Source organism: Nanorana parkeri, unplaced genomic scaffold (assembly GCF_000935625.1).
Source record: "Nanorana parkeri isolate BGI_ZX_2015 unplaced genomic scaffold, ASM93562v1 scaffold209, whole genome shotgun sequence".
NCBI lineage: Eukaryota > Metazoa > Chordata > Amphibia > Anura > Dicroglossidae > Nanorana > Nanorana parkeri.
The window spans coordinates 1,511,585-1,530,683 of NW_017306477.1; the positions used below are offsets into that span (position 1 = coordinate 1,511,585).

The 19,099-nt window shown below is 44.7% G+C and overlaps 1 protein-coding gene and 1 long non-coding RNA gene across 2 annotated transcripts in view; one reads left to right on the forward strand and one right to left on the reverse strand.

Moving 5' to 3' along the window:
• The window catches only part of SEPT9 (septin 9), a 234,837-nt gene that overhangs the window by 141,874 nt on the left and 73,864 nt on the right, over positions 1–19,099 (reverse strand). The gene's annotated exons all lie outside the window — the stretch shown is intronic.
• The window catches only part of LOC108786409, a 21,125-nt gene continuing 17,224 nt past the window's right edge, over positions 15,199–19,099 (forward strand). Inside the window, exon 1 of the long non-coding RNA XR_001941201.1 lies at positions 15,199–15,302. This is a non-coding gene — a long non-coding RNA (uncharacterized LOC108786409). The remainder of the gene's footprint in view (positions 15,303–19,099) is intronic.

Here is a 19,099-nt window from a genome sequence, read left to right on the forward strand (position 1 = left end):
CCCCCAAGCCCCTAAAAGTAAAGTAAAAAATAAAAATATTTAATAAAAAATGAATAAATAAATATGAAAAAATGTAAAAGTTTATAAAAAATAAATAAAAATAAAATATTTAAAAAATTAAAAAAATTAAAATAAAAAACATTTTCAGTATCGGTATCGATTTCGGCCTGACAATTTTTTTTATTTCGGTTTCGTTTCGGTTTTAAAATTTCCATTTCGGTGCACCTCTAGTAAGATTCATTGTTTCCTAACACAATGGAAAAAAACTTTTAAAAAAATGCAGTAATTTTTCCTTAATATAGTAAAAAATAAAAGTGGTGATTAAATACCACCAAAAGAAAGCTCTATCTGTCCCCAAAAAATGGTATAAAATCAATTTCAGTGCAGCGTAGCATGACGGAATAAATGTCATTCAAAGTACCACAGCGCTGAATCCTGAAAAGTGGCCTGGCCAGGAAGGGGGTGTAAACATTTGGTCAGCAAGTGGTTAAAGAGCATATGCCATAAGAAACATTTTCTGAGCTAGCCTCTTTTTGAAAATGCCAATTTTATGGCTGCCTCAGGCTTCAATATGTCTGAGTCACAAACCCAGAACGAGCATGCAGCAAATGAAAGTCAAAATTCGTTATAGCAATACTCCTTTCAGATCAGAGACTCACAAGTAATGAAACCAAAGCATCAGCATTGCAGTCAGTTAGCACTCTCAAACGCAGAGGTCATCATTATCAGCCTACATGCTTCTCTCATGACAGGTGCACTTTAATCGTAGTAAAAGGACAAGACAATAAAATAAAACACTTATGCAAATTCTTTTCCTCGTGTCCCTTCTGCAATCTGGCTGCTTTGTCCTGACAACTAAAACTCCAATTACCCGAGGGTACAATTATGTTTCCAGAGAATCTCAACTCTGCCCCCAGAAACATGTCCACACTCCATCTGCCCTTTGTGTCTAAACAGCTGTCCATCCAAAAATGGCGCATGCAATATGACTCGGCCACACTTCTCAGTTACTCCCTGATTTCAACAGAAAGTACAGGCGTACACACTCTCAGCATTGAACTATCAGTTGGTTAATAGAGGATGATGAGAGTTCTATACAACAAAAAAATACTCATGGAGCAGTTTAAAACGTTGAACCGTTAGAAGTAGGACTAAATGGAAATTAAAGCCTGAGGTCCCTTTTAGACGGGCGGTCTGATCAGGTCCCCTTGTCAATTTTTCATGCGGACCCCTTTGAATGCCCAATGTAAGTCTATGGGCCTCAGAATCTAAATGGAACGGTGTCTGTTTACAAGCATTTGCCCCTGAATCGGGCCAGGTCCGGAAATAAAAATGGAACAATGTTCCGTTTTGCCGGACCTGATCATGCCAGACGGGCATATCCGTTTACATCCGTTACCCCATACACCGACATGGGGTCCCGTAATTTCAGTTTTTTTCTCCATCGCGTGATAGAGGAAAGAAGTGGACAGACATGGATGTCATAGCGGTAACCTAATGGGGCTAAATTGACCACCAACTTCCATCTCTTATGAAGGTGAGGTGAAATTTCCCATTAGAGACAAAGACAGCAATAAAAACCTGAGAGTCTTGGTGTGCTTTGTGTATTTCCTCCAGTTCTGTGCAATAATCCACTGTGACACTTTGCCTCTGTGCAGGAGCTTCCTGTATTATAGACCAGTCACTGCTGCTCTCTCTCCTTGTGCAAGGTGATTGGTCTTGTAACCGCCCCTCCTCTAGTTTTCTATAGGCAGTGTGTAGTGGGTGGGGTCTGCTGGGTCCCTCCCATCATCACTGTGCTGCACAAGTTGTGTGCAGCACAGTGATGATGTCATTGCTACATTTACAAGGTTATATCGGGGTTTGCAAAGTGAATCGATTTCCCTTGTGGCTACTGATAAATATATTGAAATTAACTTTGTGTGCCTGGGGCTTTATAACTACCTATACTGTAAGTGGTCAACAAAACAAATGAACTTTATCCCGGAATACGAAAGCTGAATTTCTCTTTTCCTGTCAGATATTGCAAATGTCAAGAATCTAGTTTCAAGAACTTCATACAATCATACAACGTTTGCCCTTTCCTGTTCCATAGAGCTTTCTGTGGTTTGACAAAGGGACAAAGTCCCATATTTGATAGGCCTGCCAAAACAATCAGAAAATATGTTCTTGCTCATTTCCTTTACTTGTATCTCAAACCCATAATGCTTCCATCAAACCCATAATGCTTCCATGTATCATTCTCCCAGACCTTTTACCTACAACACAAGAGAGCCTATAATAGGGATCTGTGAATAACATTCAGATATTCACTTGTTAATACATATTCACACTCATACACCACATATAGGAATGTTTCAGGGGCTGAAAATATGTATTGTGATTGCAGGAAGATGTGTGGTGCCCCACATGGCATGAGGAAGGGGCCCTGTATGATCTCAAAACGTGCTCCATTATGGCCCCCGATTTTGCTATGAAACATACATTGAATGGTGAAGGATGAAGGTGTTCCGGCAATCCGGTAATATATATTCTGCTCTGATGTGGCTGGACAGCACCATTTGCCTAGTTACTGCAGCAGCCATTATCACTACGGGCCCATTGACACCATTGTGCATTTAACACATGCTATCGCACAGAGAACCTAGCATGTGTTACCATGCGTTAGGTGCATTGCATTGCCATCCATTTAAATGGCACCCCAATGCACCTCCGAGCGAGTGCATGCAATTCTTTTTTCATGGTACGGCACGCTGTCCTGCAATATGCATCCACCTCGAGGGGCATTGGGGTTCAAATAAATGGCAACGCAACACACCTAGCGCATGGGAACACACGCTAGGTGCGCTGTGCAAAAGTGTGCATTAAACACACGGTACTATGCGATTAATGCAATGCTATGGTGAACGCTATGATCAACGCTATGAATAGGCTTCACATTCATATGGTTTGTGACTTGGATGTTTTCCATGATTGTGAGGGATAAATCTGCAAACACACAGTTCACTTCCTGTTTAAAGCACAATTAACAAGCAACATATTAATTTATTACAGAAATACAGTCTGGCTGTACAGTATATAGTAATGTATATTTCTCTTTATTCCTTTCCTATGAGCAAAGTGCTTATAGCAGCAATAGTTCAATACGCTGTACTAGCTGCACTAGGAGAGCCGGACCGCTGCTCGTACACACACAAGCAATGGACCGGCTCTCTGACAACTCTCCTGAACCCTGCTCTAATCAACAATGCTGCTCAGGGGGTCTAGGGGGATATTTAGTGGGATGTGTCAGATCATAAGAGTGTGCGAGCTGGGGTCCGACTCTCCTAGTGTTGCCAGCACGGGTTTTTTTTAACCCTTGCTGCCTCACATAGCTGAAACAAAATATAAACCAAAGGGGCCATATTCATTACTGTATCTGCAACCTGTGTATATAAAGTATATATATATACACTGAGTGGCCAGATTATTATGACCACCCAATCAGTACTTCGTTGGGCCACGAGATAACTCCATGAGATGACTTGGTTGGGCCGCCTCATGACTCGTGATACTCGCTCCATGGCTCGCGCCAACAATCATCCCACGTTCAAAGGATGTTAAATCGCGTTGTTTCCCCGTATCTTCAGAAAAAAATTCACTTCTACTGTCGTGGTAAACAACCTGCTTCCCTATTTAAAAAAACAATATGTCATATGCATATTTATGAGGAAGTTATCAGCTCACAAGCTTTCTGGTTCTGGCAAGATCAACAGGTATTTTTTGAACTTAACAAACAAGCATAGCAAAATACTTTCAAGGGTATATTCAATGGACCATAAGCTATAGCTTGCGGTATACTGAGACCGCTGCAGCCGGGACGGAACCCGACATTACTGTCCTGGTCCACCCAGCTGTGTGAATGACAGGGGGCTCTGCCTATCTAGAGGCAGAGCCCGCTGTACCCGCCCCCTCCCCCGTCCGTTCCTCTACTCAGCACTGAAGGATCAGAGTGGGGAGGGGGGGAATCCCTGCAGGGAGCCGTGACTGATAGTCACCACTCTCTGCAGGGAGATGATCGAGAAGTGAGCGAGCGTCGATATGCGTTCTCTCACTTCCTGATCTAGTGAGCCGACTTGTGACAGTTTAATTGTCACACGTCGGCTCGAACTATGAGAATGATTGATTTTCACTCACCTCATACCGTAGTTCTCCTTTAACCTGACTGTTTTCTGTAAGTATGCAGAAGTTGTCCTGATTTTGGAGGGTGGGGCAAGCCCTACCCGTTCCACCAAAATCAGGAACACTCCTGCATACTTACAGAAAACAGTCATGAACATTTCAGTCCTGGTCCCCAGTCCACAGTTACCCCGCCTAGGCCTGCCCAGTCTGCTCTGCCTATAATTATGGGGGGACCAACCACTCACACCCTCCAATCACAGTGATGAATGCCTTATTGAGCACAGTAACGCAAATTAAGGTGACACTGTTATCCCCGGACACCACCCTAGAAGCAGTATCACCGGGACTGAGGTCCTAGATTCCGGACTGTCCCAGCAAATCCAGGACAGTTGGCATCTACGTTCCTGAAGTGGAAATGTATAAATCCTATACTGTTTATGTCACTCGGATATAACATAATTTCACAATGAGAGAGGAGGAAGTAGATCTCCTAAACGATGTCTGTTCTCTCTACAAACTGGGCAACCTTTTTCTTACCAGCTGTCCTGTTACTAAGGACTGTGTGATTTGTTTTTATGCCGAATGGGAAGGAAATACTGAATCATCCCGTTAGTTTAAAGTAGAGCTGCAGCACTACAGGACAGAAAACTATATGTTATTATTACATATCCTATGAAAATGTTTTGTCTTCAGTTGTTTCCCCTTCAACAATTGAAAAAACAACTTTTGTTGAACTAAGTGCTGCCAACAGGGCCACCCATAGCTCGAATTGTCCTTCTGCTGAGCAGTGGATGTCCAGCTTTTGGTGTCCCCTGAGGCTCATGCAGAAGATTACAGAGAAAGGTTTGCCATATACCCACAGGGGCAACCTGTAGCTAGTGGGTGGCCCAAAAACCCTCAGACTAGATGAGACTGGGAATTAACCAGAGATTTAGCAGAGAGTAAGCATTCAACTAGCAGGGTTAAAAACTAGCAAGGAATAGATGTTGCCAAATGATGCAACAGAAAGTTGTCAGAACTGCCGGGACTTTGGCAGTGGGAACCAGAATGGAGAGCAAACAAGTAATCAGAAATCACAGCCAAGTCATGGAGGGCAACTTTCATGTGAGGTTAGGACAATCCAGGTCGCCAGCAAAGGTCACGCCAAGAAAAAGCAAACAGCCACAACCACCAGCCAGCAAGGCCTTTGATGGACAATCTGCAAGTGGAACAAGTAACTGTAAAAAATGGAGTATGGCCAATTATTCTGTGCATACCTGCTGCTGTATGAGTGTGATCTGCCATACTCCTCAAGGATGACAGCAGGCCTGTTAGATAAAACTGTTGTATTTCCATAGAGTATTTAACTGTTTCCCTTTAATTCCACTTTACATCAGTGATCTGAGTTGGCACTTTTTGAATTCCGTAGGTGCAACCCTCAATAGATATAATGCTCTCCTTTCCAGAATTTGGCTTCTTGTTTTTTTTATATTGATATGCCTGCATTGGACACAGACCCCTTTTGTTGGGCCCCCAATAGTTAGGTTTTTATGAGCAGCAGCAATTTTTATTATCTCAAATAGCAAATCATAGCTCAATAATGCCTATATATTTGAGTACCTATCAAACAGTGATATTTCCAGGGTATGGCACATATGGCACATGCCCTAGGCGCAACTTAAAGGGTTGGGTGCCAACTGACTTTTTTCTCTCCCATACACATCTTCCCATCTGGCTTTTAGCAACCAGGGACGGTCTGGCTGGGGTCCCACCCTGCTCCTGGCAACCAGTGGCGTCACTGGTTTCCCGGAGTTGGGTGGGACACTGGCCAAAGCATCCCACATTGCTAAGAGCTGTGTGGGAAGATGTGTAAGGGCCATACACATCTCTCCGCCCAGCTGTAACCAACCAGAGTGAGAGGGGAGATGTATGCGGGTGGGATGCCGGCCAGAGTGACCCAGGTTGCTAAGAGCTGGGCGGGGAGATCTGTATGGCCCTTACACGGCTCTTAGCAACCTGACATGCTCTGGCCTGTGTCCCACCCAGCTCCTGGCAACCAGTAATGTCACTGGTTGCCCGGAGCTGGGTGGGACACCAGGGGCACAATTTGTTGTAGAGACGCTCCTGCTATCGATGCAGTTATATTGAAGATCCCGCCATCACTTATATGAAGGGTAGGTTGGTGGGACTCCTCCAGGTAACTGCTCAAAAGGTCTGAACTCTGCAGCAAGTATCAGTGTTTCCATTACTGGAAAGAAAAATACTTCTAATGCAAGAAATGATGGTTAAGATATAAACTCTAAAAAAAAGAATACCAGCCAAAATGTGTGTTCTAGTTTTGGATAAAAGAGGAAAAAATTACAACCACTGTAGGATTTTTATTGTTTTTTTTTGTTCCCTTCGGGAAGTTCTCTTACTTCACTTTCTGGCCTGGTGACCACAATCTTTAAGATAGAAGTTGTTACTGAAACAGGAGGTGAGGGAAAATATCCCAACGGGGTAGACATGTGCGATTCGTTTCGTTCCGAATCGAAATTCGGACGAATTTTCGGACATTCGGATGTATCCGAATTCCGAATTACAGACATAACGAATGCAAACGAATCCGAATTTCCATTTCCGAAATTCGGTAGCCTTCGTACGAACGTTCGTTTCGTTTTCTGTTCTTATTCGTTTCTTATTCGTTTCTTATTCGTTTCGTTCGTTGGAGCAAAGTGACATTAGAGAAGGAGAAAAATTTTTTTTCCCCCTCAAATGTCACTTTTGCTGCAAACGAACGAAGCGAATACGAAACGAATAAGAACAGAAAACGAAACGAACGCTCGTACTAACGCTACCGAATTTCGTCCGAATCCGAATTCCGAATTGACTTTCACACCCGAATCCTGAAAAACGAAATAACACAAATCCGAATTTAAAATGAAACGAAACAAATTTTTTGGCAGTGCACATGTCTACAACGGGGACACTAGTTCCTCTTACTTTGTGCTTTGTGTTGTCTCTCCTGAGCAGGCAATGAGGGGCAACAAGTGCATGAACCACAATTAAGACATCATAGAGGTTGTAACCCTTCCTCGCTCTATCAAAATCTAAATATGTATTTTGGCCTGCACTCCACTTTAACCGAATAAAAAAAAAGAAGGCCCTTGACAATTTAATTATCACTTGCTCGCAGATATCCTGTAATTTATTCCTCTGCTCCATATTTTCTTGTCCTTAAATACCCCAGACAAGGTAACCATGATCTGTCTTTTCAGAACACTTAAGCAAAGGGCTCATTACACTGCCTGAGAATTCACTGTTTCCAAAATTATTTATATGGCCTTGGTAGGGATTGCTTTTTACAAATCATTCATCTTTAGATGGTTTTTATCTACAGAAATTTTCGTTTTCCATTTTCCATCCCGCTTGCAGCTTGTAAAACGTGTTATCACCAGTTCTTCTTCTGTTTCCTTCCTTCCATAACTCTATTCACTAAGGGATTGACTTGCTAAAGATCAAGTTAAAATCGTCTCTTTTATGTTCTTTGTGTGTGTGTTTTTTTAAACTTTTTTTCTTTACCTAGAGGTACATTTAAACAGATGTAAAGCTCCACTTCACTTTTAAACTTCCCTTAGTTTTCCTCATAGTTAATCCAGCATTTCCTAACATGTAACTGCCTCACTTAGGCCCCGTTCACACCAGGGCGTATTGTGAATACGGGTCCAATGTGCACAAAAGTGCTTGCTTCGACGTACGTGCACGATATGCGTGTTGCCAAATTTTCAACATGTACTTTTCCGCGTTTGGCAGGCTTTCAGGGACCCAATGGGGATCAATGGGGGCATGAGCCAAATGCAGGTAACAAAGTATTAAAAACATGCGGGAACATGCATAACTGTGACTCCCTGGTGTGAACGAGGCCTTAAACTGGACCTTCAGGGTTAGTTCACACCATAAGCAGTGGGTTCCGGTCCGATTCCGGGCGGAACGCACTGCCTCGCATTGCGGCCGGCTCACTTTTTTGGCAGACTATAGGGGGCGTGGCTGGCTATTGAAGTGAATGGCACCGTAGCCACGCCCTCTGGCCGCAATCCGATTGCCCGCACGGGATTGCAAGGCACATTGTGCCTGCAGTGCGGTCCAGTGTGATCAAAATGCTGCAAGCACTATTTTGATCGCACTGCAGGCACATTATGCCTTGCGATCCCGTGTGGGCGACCGCATTGCAGCCGGAGGGTGTGGCTACGGTGCCATTCACTTCAATGGCCCGCCACGCTCCCTCGAGCCCGGCAAAAAAGTGAGCTGGCCGCAATGCGTTCCGGCCAGAATCCGCCTGGAACGCACTGCTTATGGTGTGCACTAGATGGTGCATGTGATGCGATTCCAATAAAAGTAACAAGAGTTCATGTTTTTATTCCTGTGAGTGCTGGTGATTTTCTATTTAACAACTATTTGTTCACTTCACACCACTGCAGTGGTGGGCGCTGAAAAAAAAGAGAGCTTGCAGTATTTTTTTTTCACTGCAGTGTGCTGTGACGCACTAGACTATATAGCAACGTGCTGCAGTAAATAAGCATACATTAAATTTCATTTTGTGGCATTTAAATAAAGTTGAAAAAAAAGTAAACAACATGTTTACTGTAAACATACATAATTTACAACTCATCGGCTCCGTACACACCAGTGGTCATGGTAGTATGCAGCCCCTGGTGTGAATGAATCAGATGTTAACAGTCTTGCTTGGGATGATAGATACAGTTTAACAGAAGTGAAATATCAACTTTTCCTATGGAAAATAATGCTGCAAAAGTCCTGGCATGCGGTCACATGATCTCTGCTAAAGAAAAGCCTCTGAATTCAGATTGGTTGATCCCCCTATAGCAGAGATCATGTGACCACAGGCCAAGGTGTTTTGTTTACATGAAACACAGAAAAGAACTTGCAGGAATCGCAGCATGGGGCCAATATGTATCAGACATTTGTGAACGCAGCCAAGACATATACAGAATTTACATGATTGAGTTATCCCTGAGCCATGCTCTCATTTCACGAGGCAGATGCTGATTCTGGATGATGCATGAACAAAGATAGTGCCTTCTGGAGAGAAAAGCAGATGGTGGCATTGTCAAGGGGAGTACTGTGATCTTTGTAAGGCCCCTTTCACACTATCTGATCAGAAGGAGATCCATGCACAGATCCCCTCTTGATTGGAGCAGTACGGATCGGATGTTACCTTTGTAACATCCGTGTTCATCCGTCTGGAAAAAACTTAAATGGCTGGATCCCAAGTCAGTCTATAGGGAATCGGATGTAAGTGGACATGTGTCTGTTTACATCAGCTTACCGAAGATCCAGCACGATCAGGTCCGCCGAACACTGTTTCCTTTGTTTTTCTGGATCTGGCCAGAGCTGGAGGCATCCGGATGTAAACGGACAACCGTCCATTTAGATCCAGCTACCCATAGACTTACATTGGGCATCTGATCGGGTCAGCTTGAAGAACTGACGGGCGGACCTGATAGAACTGCCCATCTGAAAGGGGTCCAACTTATACATGACTTAGCATTCATACATCCCAGCTGTCCTTCATTTGAAACCAAATCCCTCTGTCCTTCTTTCCTCCTCAGTGGACCCTCTTTTTGGTCTGATGTACAGATATCTATGAAAAGTAGTTCTGTAAGGTGACCACAGTCCACAAACTGATCCAATATCATATAATATTGCTAAATTGTCTTCTGCTGACTTTAGGAAGGACAGATCCAGCCCATAAAAGTCAAAAGCTTTATCTTCAAGGAGTCAGAAATCTACATTTTGTACAGCGAAAGAATGTTAGTCCTTTTGACAGTCACTAAGGACGCACTATCCAGCTGCTAACAAAGGCCTATTCAGTATGGCTGTGCAAAGGGCAACAAGGGTTTTTGACCCAGGCCGCAGCCAGTACATGGCGCTACAGAGAGCACTGGTGAATCTTAACATTTTTGATTCTGGGTGCAGGGATAATAAATACAATCGCTTTTCCAAAACACACCACCCGCTTTTGGCAAATTGGAAACTATTTGCCGTCTGCATTTGCTTTTTGCATCAGCCGTTACTCAAAACAGTTTAATGAAATAACATATTTGATAAGTTGGTAACCAATTACCCAGGTCTTAAAGCTGAACTCCAGGCACATTGAAATACATTCGGCCTGGGCACATTCAGCCTGGGCACATTGAAATACATTCTTGTGTGTACCAAATGCCTTTGCAAACCCAAATGAAAGTAGCGGAGACATCATCACTGGGCTGCAAATAGCCTGTGCAGAGAGCAGAGCTGTGGGAGGGACCCAGCAGGCCCCACCCACTACAGGCTGCCTGGAGAAAACTACAGGAGGGGGCGGATACAAGACCCAGCACAAGGAGAGAGAGCAGCAGTGACTGGTCTGCATTACAGGAGGGAGCAGAGACAAGACCTGTCACCAAGCACAAGGAGAGAGCAGCAGTGACTGGTCTGCATTACAGAAAAAAAGGAGAGTATGCAAAAACCAAATAGATTAACTAAACCAAGCGCAACATATTAGCCCTTCTTCTCAGTGTTCAACATACATTGTTGCAGCTGGTGCCTAATATTGACTCCTAGCGCAAACTAATTTGTTTGAAATAAATGGTCTGCATTACAGGAAGCTCCTGCACAGAGGAAGAGTTTCACACTGGATTACTGCACAGATCTGGAAGAAATACGCAAAGCACACCGAGATTCCAGTAAGAATACACATGATCCTTGTATTCAAACAATATTTGCTTTCCCCGGAGTTCAACTTTAAAGTATACGTAAACCTTCCTCTTTTCTCCATATAGGGCCCATTAAACCCAGCAAGTAAAAAATCTATTTAGTAGATGTTACTGCTACTGCAAGAACTCGTCAGTCAATCCCGCCCCAGCAAGAGCACCTGTCAATCAATCCCATATGACCACACCAGCAGACGTGAATGCCTGTGATGTGTGTTAAGTACGGGACACGCGAGGTGTGCATTAGACTGGACATAGGAGCAGGGAGGCTGGAGTGACATTGCTTCTACAGCAAGAGCTGCCTATGAATAGTGTTGTCACTTCAAATCTGGAAGATGATAAAAGTGGCGGAATCAGGGGCGTCCCGAGGCTGGGTGACACCCGGAGCGGTAACCGAGTGTCACCCCGCTGAGACACCCCTTGTGACGCCACTGGGCAGAATCAACATGTATTTTATGAGCAATGGTAAGTGGTTGGGAGAAACAAATGTCAACACATCCTGGCAATTTTGGTGAGTGACCCATTAGAAATTCTTATTTGGATTTACATCATTATAAAGGGAACTTGTCATAATAACATAGATTCCAATGACGTGTAGTTATGGTCAGCAAAGAGAAGGTCTTGTCTGAAATCATGCTTGATGTCAGTGGCGTCACAAGGGGGGTGCGGCCCGCACCCGGGTGCCACCATTGGAGGGGTGACACCAAAATGACTGATAGTCATTTTGGTGTCACCCCCTATGAAAAGTCGGGCACTCGGTCATGGAGTAGGGGACCCGGCGACATACCTCATCCCGCCGGGTGAACGTCCCCTACTCTCTCTGCCGGCGCCCATCACTAAGATGGCCGCCGGCAGGCATCAATAAGATGACTGCGCATGCGCGATGACGTCACGGTGGGGTGTCACCCGGTCTCAGGTCCGGTTGACACCCAGCCTCGGGACGCCCCTGCTGAATGTGGAGACTTTCATCTGCCTGGTGAGGGCCGACAAGAACCTATGTGACCCCAGTGATGCCCATTACAAGAACTGTGGCAAGCGACAGTGGGCCTGGGAGGAAATTGGGCGTGAGGTTTGGGAGCTCCAACAGGAGGAGACCCCACAGAAAAAACAGCGGATACAAGGGCAAGGACGACAAAGGATGTCATAGATGACTCTGCCTTCCATTGGGTAAAACAAGAAATAATCCAAGGGTTTCGGGTGGGTGCTGAGGTGACTGCAGGTGCCACTGCTGATCCAAGGCTACTCGAATAAGGTCACTCACACTCCCGCGTGATTATGTGTCAGTGCTCCTTTATTGAAAAGTGGGGTGTCACATTGTATAATGACATTTCGGAACTGTGCCGGTCCCTTCTTCAGACAAAAATTGTATTTTTTCCTTTTTGTTTTTCTTGCTATGCAATAAAACTCCTGCTTATCACAAGCTTTGGCATTCACCACAGCCACCCTCCCATAGTTCCATTGCTTGCAAAGTGCAATGATTGGGTACCAAGCGCATTTATCCATAACAACCAATCAGAACTCATCTTTCCTCTATTTGCCTGCTGCAGACTGAAATTTGGTTAATCTGGGTTCTGCAATTTGCCATGGTCATGCAAATGAACAGGGATCTCTAGTTTTTTTGGTAATGGTAAATAAGGAGAAGGGAAAACTGATGTTACGGCCATTTTTCAGACTTGTCACATCTTGAAAACCACATGCTCAGCTGCTGACACCGCGCAACAGACAGAGGGAAACATGAGAGGTTCAGACTAGCTCTCAGCTGGGATGAGATATGACAAAACACCACTTGACTACTACAAAGGACCAGTGAAATATTCCGCTGAAGGGAACCCAAGGGGAAATAAAGATATCACATTTGCTCAAAAGCAAATGCACTCCTCAGTCTTCGGTACCATTAACCAGAGACGGTTCAATCTGGGGGACTCAACAAGGGACACAAGATCATCACAAGGGTCTGACGTATTGTTGGAACTATATCAGGCTTCTAATGTCTTCAGGTCTCATTAGGCTCAATTCACAAAGGATACAAGGATAAGGATCTTTTCTCTTAACCATGTGACTGTCATTTTCCAATCTCATTGGACTCGGCAGGAAATAACTGTCACTTTCTTGAAAATAAGGATCCTTAAACCTGATCCATTTCCTTTGTGAATTGAGCTGATTCTATTGGCTAAAATGCGCTGGAAATGCCAGGTTGTCGTAGAATGTAACGGAGGAATCACCTCTGGAATATGTGTCAGAGGATCGTTTATGATTTGATGATATGAGATTCCTCACTTTTTAAGCTGGCCATACACTGGTTGAACTTCACCCAAGACCGCTGGCTCAGCGGAAATCCAAGCAGTGTATGGCCCAATTGGGACCCTTTCATTCGACAGTAGTCAAAGGAGCAGGTTCTAAAATTATTTACTGAACAGTGACAGCAGCCAGTCAGTTCTGACAGTGCCACACCCCCCACTGTTAGCACAGATAGGGGATGTCAGACGGGCAACTCTGCAGCTAGTGATCCTACCATTGCAGATTGTCAAAATTACCAGCGACAGGATCGTTAAGAGGCTGCAGTGTGTCCCTATGGAATTGCTCCCTCTGTAGTGAGGCAGCGAGATATCGCTCCCATTGCTAGCAAGATTCAGCAGCATTCGGGCCAGCGACAGAGCGAATTCTTGTTGCATCCAAAGGTGAGTAGGGATGAGGTGCGGGAGTCGGGACCATGAACTCTCTAAGTCTAATAGGAGCAATATTTGGGCCTTTTGGCTCGGTTCACAGAACAGGGGACCCTCCAGAGGGAGGGGCCACACAGAATGAGAAATCCATGTGAATGAAGACTAAAAAAGAGCGCCAGGTAATCTTCTCAAGAGTCAAAAAAAAAACAACGTTATTGGCTTCACAAATATGCACAGCCAACATCCCAGATAGCAAAGATAACTTGCCACAAACTTGTGGCAGGGTTACATTGTAATTCTTGTTAACTTGCTGCACACATTCCTGGCAAGTTGTAGACTTGCAGAGCACTTGTTGACACTTTTTGAACTTGTAGCAAATTTGCTTAGCAAGTCTACAGCAAAAGTCCTGCAGGTCTTAAGGTCCCCACACACCTTACGATAATCGTATGATAATCACAGGAAATCCCGCGATCGTACGATTATCGTAAGGTGTGTGGAAGCCGTGCGACCTCTACTACTGTAAGGTCGCACGACTTTTATCTTAGGAACATGTTTCAAAACCCGCCGAGCATCGTACGATGTTCGGCGGGTGTGTAGCATGTTCGTGAGATAAAAGCCGGACGGGCCGGTGTGTGCAAGCGCACTCTCCCGGTTCGGCATTGCGGTCATCGGAGGCCCGCCCCTCAGGGGGCGTGGCTTACGATCATCGCAAGTACGATCTGCCTATGCAAGATAGGCAGATCGTATGTTTTTTTAAGTACCTTACAACCATCGCAAGACAAAAGTCTTGCGATGGTTGTAAGGTGTGTGCCCAGCCTTAGCAAGAGCTCTGCAAGCTCGCTGGTCTGGAGACTTGCAATGCCGACTTGCTGTAATTGTGCAACAAAATTGTGAAGCTTGGCAAGTCTGCAATACTTTAGCAAGTCATTTTCAAACTTGCAGCTCAATTACTTTCTATCTGGCATGTTTCAGGGGTTAGGACTCCCTCTTCATCAGGGCCTAAACAATGGATAATTTGACACTGATAGACCCTATACTCATAGCCCCTGCACAACATCCTATTTGTCAGGCAGGAGTGGAAATCATTGGTGTGAAAAGATTTTTACCAGCAGTTGATCATTTGTACAATGTGTCTACAGAGGAAGTGGTCCCATAGGGACAGACAGGTAGACTCTTTAGAGACCGTGCTACTGGCAATTTGTCTCTAGCAGCAGAATCACCCTTTCTGAAATCGGTCTAAATGTCAATACACCTTCATGTCTCATCTCTGCTCCTGTACTTGCTAAATAATTATTTTAACAGACAGAGTAAGCCTAATTTACCAACATATATATAGTAAAGCCCATCAATATTGTCCTGTAACCAATTAGATTCAGGGCCCATTAACACTGTGGCAAAAACTGTAGAACCAGCACACGATGATCTTCCAAAGAAACGCAAACTTTATTCCACTTGCATCTATACAAAGAACTTCTGATGCGTTTCAGCCTTACTCGGCCTTAGTCATAGCTGGTTGTGATCTAACAACCAGCTATGACTATGGTATTAGATCACAACCAGCTATGACTAAGACCGAGTAAGTCAGAAACGCGTCAGCGGTTGTTCTTTGTATAGATGCAGATGGAATAAAGTTTGAATTTCTTTGGAAGATTATTGTGTGCTGGTTCTACAGTTTTTGAGCCTATCACTCCAGAAGAGAGTCATCTGTGCACTGAATGCGGATTATAAGGATGCATAATAGGGGTGAGCTGTGCGTTTTGAGTTCCCATTAACACTGTTACGTTTTAACACATGCGTTGCAACAAGCTAAAACGCATGTGTGCAACCTCTCCATAATAAAAATTGGGTCTGTTCTCATCTCAGTGCTGCAATACAGTGTGTTGTGAAAAGTATTACATAGTTTATAGCAACACATCAAACATGCATTTTGATGCGCTGGCAACAGCTATTGACGAGCCTTGGTCAATGCCTATTAACCCTATCCACTCCACATTCTAAATCCATGAAAACATTGACAACATGCGTCAGCGTGAGAGCAAATAGGGCAGCCATATGCCTCGTCATCTAGTTAGTCAATGCACAAATTATTATTATTATACAGGATTTATATAGCGCCAACAGTTTGTGCAGCGCTTTAAAATATAAATGCACGTTGACACATGACAACACACCTGCCTAACGCTACAAAACCTCTACGCACATAGATCAGGCTGGATATACACTGTTTCATGCACATGCGTTGTGTATAGGTGTGAATAGGCCCATATAGTTTGCCATTACCTGCAGAACATAGATGTGAGCCAGAACGTTAGGAAAGAATGAGATTTGACTTTGAAATACATTTTTGTGTTGCACGATGCACATGTTTTGCTGCATCAAAGTGCAAATAGGCTCCAAACATTTATTACTATTATTATTATTATTATATAGGATTTCTATGGTGCCAACAGTTGGCCCAGCACTTTACAGAATAAAGGGGAGCCAGTACAGTTCAATACAGGAGAGCTAAGAAGGTCCTACTCATAAGGCCCCTTTCACACAGTCCGATCAGGAGCGGATCCGTGCACAGATCCCCCGTCACCATTGTAACATCCGTGTCCGTCCAGTTTTTTCTTCCATCTTGCAATAGAGAAAAAAACTGAAATTATCCGGACCTATGGGGAATTGGATGTAACATGACTTGTGTCCGTTCAGATTACCCCCGATCAGGCACGATCAGGTCCGGCGAAACGGAACTCTGATCTGTTACTTCTTCTGGACCTGGGGAGAGCCGGGGGTAAACGGATGTAAACAGGTGCCTATAAGTTTAAATCTGGCTGCCCATAGACTATCACCGGGCTTCTGATTAGGTCCTCCTAAAAAAATGACAGGTGGACCTGATGGCAAAGCCCGTATGAAAGGGCTCTAAGAGCTTACAATCTACATTCATTCATTCTGCGTTTTCTGGTGGAGGTTTGACTTCTATAACGAGAGCATCATCCAGGCAGGAGTCCCGGCTTCATTCAGCTACAAATTCTCTCTTCTGATGACCAGACGCTGTTGTCATCTTCTACACATTTACAGTAAACACTTTTTGGATTCTTAAATATCTGTTTTGTAGCTTTCCGTCCATCAAGCCTTGATACAAATGTAGCAAGTCTCTTATTTTATGTTTCATTCTTCCTCCCCCTCGCTATGAGTCACCAATTCTTTTTTCTGCTCTTTCTGAGTAATTTTCAGCCTGTTCGGCTCTACCACCCCCCTATCTCCCTCATTACCTGTGTCTGGTCAGAGATGTCCTGCCCATACTGCTGCAAATATCTACTGACCTACCTATGTTCTCATATAAGCTGCTTCTGATTATCACCATCATCCTCATATTAAAGAGTTTACTGGGTCTCTCCCATCCCAACTCAAGCACAGCACACACACAGCCTCCTAACCATAAACCGTCTATGACAGAACAGACACATCAGTAAAAAACAAAACAAAAAGAACAATTTCATTTTTACGAACCTTCAAAGTCGGAAATGATACCTTCCAGGTGCGCGTTGACCGTCGGATCAGACATTTTGGGGACCGTCGGCTATTCCAGATTCTGTCCGGATCCCGGCAGTGATTTCTTATCCCCCCCCCCACCCCCCCCCTCTAAACAACAAATCCCAAATTTGGAAAAAATGGGCTCACATCAGAAGCTGCCGCCAAGAAGGGGGAAGGAGAAGGAACAGAGGGAGGAGGAGGGGGGGAAGGATTCTCCTCTTATGACTGAGATTCAGGAACTCTTTTTCCCTTTATTGCTTGTAGGGTTTTGTCTCTCACTCTCTCCCTAACTTGAGCCGAGGAGAGAAACACGGCCCCTGAAAGCTGACTTGAATCAATGGTGCAAAGGCAGCCTTGTGACTCCACCCCGGTCACACACTCACACACACTCTCTCACACACACACACACACAGCTCGCACATCTCACATTCCCCAGGCTGCACTGAGGTGGCCAGCTTTTCTGGCAACGCTCTGAAATCCTCGAAACGTCTACCAATGGGTTAATCACGACGCTTGGCACGTCATCAGATTTCAAACGTCACAGGATGGCGAATCAGTATTTTTCTTTCAGGGTTCATTCACATGGACGTGCATATCCATACGGCGTGCACACCCGTGCAGAGAACTGATCCCCGGAGGGACAGGTGCCGTGTGTAATTGCATGCAGCCGACTGTACCTCCCTATGGGAGGCCGCAGCTGCACGCGGCTACACTCTGACCCGAACTGGCACATCCGTCCAGGTCCAGGTGCCCACACTTGGATGCAGACAGTGAACGTTCAAGTGCAGGCAGTCTGACCAGTATGGATCTGCAGGTTGGGGTCGGCAGGTAGCTATGTGCAAAAAGCGCTGTGTTCAGATGAGGAAATCATATCACAAATCGGAACGCAACAGTATGGTACGCTATGAGCCGTGCACACAGCTAGGTTTACATCAGTAAAAACTGCGTCAAAATCCGTAAAATAGAAACATCTGCCTCCATGGCCAGTCATTTACGCATGCACACATCTAAAACGTGCATACATTTGAGGAATGGCAGAAGAATTGCGCGAATCTCTGCGTTTATGCGACTAAAAGCGTGTTGACGGAAGCACTTTACTGAGCAATAGATGTGTTTTATATATGTCAGCAAGATCCTGCGTAGATGTCAGTAAATTCCTTACGGCCGTGTACATTATTATTATACAGAACTTATATAGCGCCAACAGTTTGCGCAGCGCTTTACAATATAAGGAAGACATTACAATCACAATACAATTCAAGACAAGATGGTAAGGAGGGCCCTGCCCGTTAGAGCTTACAGTCTTAAAGCGAGGGGCAAAGAGGTAGCTGTGAGGGGATGAGTTGTTTGAGAAAGTGATAGTTCAGTGGTCAGGTTGAGGTGGGATAGGCTTCCCTGAAGAGATGAGTCTTAAGGGATCACCTAAAGGCAGTCAAGGTGGGAGACAGACGGGCAGGTTGGGTAAAGAGTTCCATAAGATGGGAGAGACTCTAGTGAAGTCCTGGAGGCAAGGATGGGAGCAGTTGACGAGGGAGCTGGAAAACATGAGATCTTTTGAAGAGCAGAGGGGACGGTTAGGGTGATACTTTGAGACAAGGTTGGAGATATAGCCGGGGGCAGAGTTGTGGATGGCTTTGTAATATTTTGAATTTTATCTTTTGGGCTATTGAAAGCAAGTGCAGGGACTGACAGAGGGGGGTTGCAGACACTGTACATGGGCCCATAAACAGCTATTTACTTTAGACATGTAAGTTTAAGTTCGTCCGAATTTCCGAATGGCAACATAACAAATTGGAACGTGTGTGAATTTTAGGGGGGACCCCAACGTCAACATAAAACAAAACAAAAAGCGTAGGGTCCCCCTCCCCATGTTGTATGGTTCAAGAGGGGGGAGGGTGCACAATCGTTTCGCTCCCTTTCCTGCTCTGCCAGATCAAGGGCCTGGTGAGGGACCCCACATCTGTTTTGTTATTTGGCATGGGGTCCCCCCTAAAATTACTACCAGACCTTAAGGGTCTGTTTGGAATT